Raw genomic sequence first — 4,220 nt, 5'->3', positions numbered from 1 at the left:
ATGGGAAAATTTGGGCGTTCGTTTACAATGTGCTTGGAATAACACCAAAGTACTAAAATAATAAAACACCACAATTTAATCCATGTACTAAAAATATATTTTTTTTGGGCCTATCACTTTTGTTTTTTTTAGCCCATTTATCCTTATTCAATTGGGCTACTTTTAATATAGTCATTTATTCATAATTCCTATTTAATTCCTGCAGCCAACATAAATCTCTTCCCCTAAACCCTTCTACACGTTTTCTTTATTCACCAAAAAACTCCACTCCTAAAATCTCTCCAACAAACAAATCTAATATCTGCATTATATATCTCTCCCCACAACTGCATCTTTTATCAGCCGTTTCATATTTTCCAGTGCAGTTTTCTTCCCTTCCAACAAAGGTATAATCTTCCACTTCAATTCTGTGTATACAACTCTCTGGATATTAAATCCATAGCACCATATTTTTTTTCTTTCTTATCACAGTTGAGAGGAAAACAATTGAGCAGCCTATGAAATAACCATCCCTCTGCAATCTCAAATTGTTCTCTTCATTCCAAAGGTATACTCCCAAATTTTGGAAATCCTCTGCAGATTAACATCCAAACATTCATAGTAGTACACGAATTGAAATTTTGTTGAAACTGTTGAATGATTTGTGCTTGATAAAGTTTTGTGCTTGAAAAAGTCTCGATCTTTAGGGCCATTAGAAACTATCCTCTCGTTTCTTCAATCTCTAGATCTTGGAAATCCGTTTCTGCCCATAAATATTTGAAGGAAAACAATAAAAAAAACTTAATAAGATGAGGGAGAGGGACGTTTTGTGAGTAGCAGCGCCGCTGCCGACGGAGGAGCTGGGTAGCGGTTGGATTGCAGTGTGATGGCGACGACGGTGCTGAGACAGAGACAGCGGCAGCACAGTATCGACGGCGGTGACGGAGAGGCGTGAGGCGGCGCTGATTTTGGAACGAGAGAGAACTTGCTTGCTGAGAGTTTGAGATAGAGAGAGTTGCTGAAAATTTGAGATAGAGAGAGAGAGTAGCTGGGTTGAATTGAAAAGGAAGAGAGAGAGACGTTGATGACGGCTGGGAGTATATTAAATGACAACCTTTTCTTTCCTTTTTATTCTTAGTGGGTTACGTTTGGGAGTATATTTAAGTTAAACTTTCTTTTTACTTTAGTTTTGGTAATGGGCTTGACCAATAAGTTTTTTTTGGATTGGTCTAATATTTTAAGTTGGATAGAGAGTATGTACGTGTAGTGGTTTAGGAGTATTAAGTATATTTGTTGGTTTGAATTTTCTTTTGGACTTAGTTATATGGCTAGTTAATTAGTAATGTTTGGTCCATTATCTTGTTGTAAGTTTGGGCTAAATGGAATCAATTAGTGGATGAGGATTCATGTACTGAGCTGCTCTAATTTACTAAACGAATCGTAGTTTTGGTGTGTTGAGATTTAAATAATAGGATTATTTTGGATCGGTGACGATCGAGGGAATAAATAACATGAGACTTTTGTGTTTAATTGATGATTCAGTTTTGTCGAAGAAAGAACGAAGGATAAATTAAGCACACACTTAGGATGCATGCATTGTTAAATTTATTTATTTAACAAAGTCTAATTTTGTATATCATGCTGTTTCAAAAAGGGTGAACTTGTGCACGTTGTTGCGGTTTGGAACAAGAAAGTGTTGAGGAGTTAAGCTTTTGAGGTGGGCTTTCTTTTTAAATAAGGACTATGTCCTAAATACTTTTTATGTGAAAGGAGGTGGAAAGTGTTTGTCTTGCCATGTTTTGTATTTGAATGAACCTATCTGAAGTGGCTATGCCATGTATATTAAATCGAATTCGGGTCCCAGTAGGGCCGCAAACCCTGCTCGGACTAGTGTACAGCCCGTAGATCGTGTGCTATCTCTTTGGAGTTGGTCGGTCTAGTGACTTGGTTCGTGGCCACGTTCCTTGTCATGTATGTTCAGATATGGTGATGGTGAATGCGGATGGAAAATGGTTGGTGAACCGAACTTGTGAAATATATGTTTTTGGTGTACTTGGGTTTCTTTTAATTAAAACCCTCAAGGTCACTTGATTATGGCTTGACAAACTATGTTTTGGCATGTGTCCACTGAGTGCATTAAGTACTCAGCCCTGCATATTATTTTTCTTAATGTGCAGATTGAGCGGCGATGGACGAGGAGGATGTTGAGTAGAGTTCATGGATTGTTTTGTCATGATTAATAATTGTTGGTTTTGTCGTGTCTTCATACTCGGCATTTTCCGTGTCTTGAACGCTTCCGCTAAGAGTCCTTTTCTTTAGAAATTGTTTATTCGTGGAGAGTCTAACTCGTTTGAAAATTGTTTATTTTCCATTCTTTATTTACTTAGAGTTGGTATTATTGTTAGGATAATATTATGACGTTTTCAAGGTTAATTCAGTTCTTAAATTTTGGTCAAATGTGTATTTTTTCCCCTTTCTTCCCCGCTTCTTTAATCCCCCCTAGTCGCGATCAACCGTGTTTTCTATCCTTAGAAAATGCGGGCGTGACACTAGTCACGGGTTGGCGAATGTGCATAGACTACCGCAAGTTAAACAACGCAACCAGAAAGGACCATTTCCCTTTGCCTTTCATCGACCACATGTTGGAGCGACTAGATGGAATGAAGTACTTTTGTTTTCTAGATGGGTACAGCGGATATTTCCAAATTTACGTGGATCATGAGGACCAGGACAAGACCACCTTCACTTGCCCATTCGGAACCTATGCATACAGACGCATGCCTTTCGGCCTATGCAACGCTCCAAGACACGTGGTCTCAGAGAGAGGAATCCAGGTGGATCGAGCCAAGGTGGATGTTATATCCAAATTGCCGTTCCCTACTGATCAAAAGGGGATAAGTGGTTTTCTGGGGCACGCCGGATTTTATCAAAGATTTATCAAGGATTTCTCCAAGATCGCCCAACCCCTTACCCGACTTCTTCAGAATGAAGTGGAGTTCGTTTTTTATGAGCAATGCAAGGCTGCTTTCAACCTTCTCAAGGAAAAGCTGATATCCGCACCTATCATACGGGCTCCTGACTGGGACTATCCTTTCGAAGTAATGTGTGACGCCAGCGACTATGCAGTGGGAGCCGTACTGGGTCTGAAGATCGATGGGAAGAGGTATGTAATTTTTTATGCATCTAAGACTCTGAATCAAGCCCAGCGGAATTACGATACCACTGAAAAGGAGATGCTGGCAGTGATGTATTCTTTCGAGAAGTTCCGGCCATACTTGTTGGGATCCAGGTCATCGTATATACTGACCATGCAGCGATTAAGTATCTGATTGCCAAGAAAGAATCCAAACCCCGTTTATTTACACCCAAAAACATGAGAAATATTTCCACACAAAAAACATGAGAATGAGAAGAAAATTTTAATTGAAGGATTATCCACACAAATTAATTCAAGTGTCCACTTCGAAAATTCCGCGTCATTCATATCAAATTCATTTTGAAACATTTATTTACACCCAAAAACATGAGAAATATTTCCTAATCTAGATAAATCAAATTGGCAATATGAGTTGATAGTGGAAAGATATGCTATTACGTGATCTACTTGTGTGAGCAGTATCCTCATTTAGCTTTGATTGTTTTATTTTATCTATTTAATTTTAATACTAATTTAGTAAAAATTGTTATTGAAAATTTTAAATTACGCTACTCAATAAGTTGATGGAAAAATCATTATAAGTAGAACAAGACAATTAATTATTTTGTAAGTTGTAAGAAGTAATTAAGTTATAGTAAATCAGAGTAGTATGAATCTATTGTTCAGAACCAAAACTTGAATTAACTAAAAAAATAATTTAAAAAATCTTGGATTTGAAAAAATATTTGTTTAATACTCCATCCGTCTCATAAGAATATACACTCTTTTTTTAGTCCGTCCCACAAGAATATACATTTTCTAAATTTGAAAACTCTTTTTTCTTTAATACGATATAACTCATTCTCCAATAACAATACTTTAATTACTTTGTCTTTCTACTTCTCTCTGATTTTTATCAATTATGCATTTAAACTCGTGCCCAATCAGAAGAGCATATTCTTGTAGGACGGAGAGAGTAGTATAAATTTCACAAATTGAGACTTGGCAATATTTAATGTAATTTGCCCTAAAATATAATTGTAGTACTACTCCCGCCATCCCTATGTAGTAGAGATGTTTCTTTTTAGCGCCGGATTAAAGGAGA

At 37.0% G+C, this 4,220-nt stretch overlaps 1 long non-coding RNA gene across 1 annotated transcript; it reads left to right on the top strand.

Annotated features, from left to right (window-relative positions):
• The first annotated feature begins 245 nt into the window (after positions 1 to 245).
• Positions 246 to 2,666, top strand: LOC121741347. Its single transcript, XR_006037840.1, has 4 exons — positions 246 to 386; positions 472 to 547; positions 1,634 to 1,696; positions 2,157 to 2,666. It is a non-coding gene; the product is annotated as an uncharacterized LOC121741347 (long non-coding RNA).
• The last annotated feature ends 1,554 nt before the right edge of the window (positions 2,667 to 4,220 follow it).

The sequence above is a fragment of the Salvia splendens genome, chromosome 7, assembly GCF_004379255.2.
Source record: "Salvia splendens isolate huo1 chromosome 7, SspV2, whole genome shotgun sequence".
In the NCBI taxonomy this organism is placed as follows: domain Eukaryota; kingdom Viridiplantae; phylum Streptophyta; class Magnoliopsida; order Lamiales; family Lamiaceae; genus Salvia; species Salvia splendens.
This window is presented reverse-complemented; position numbering and strand designations above follow the sequence as displayed.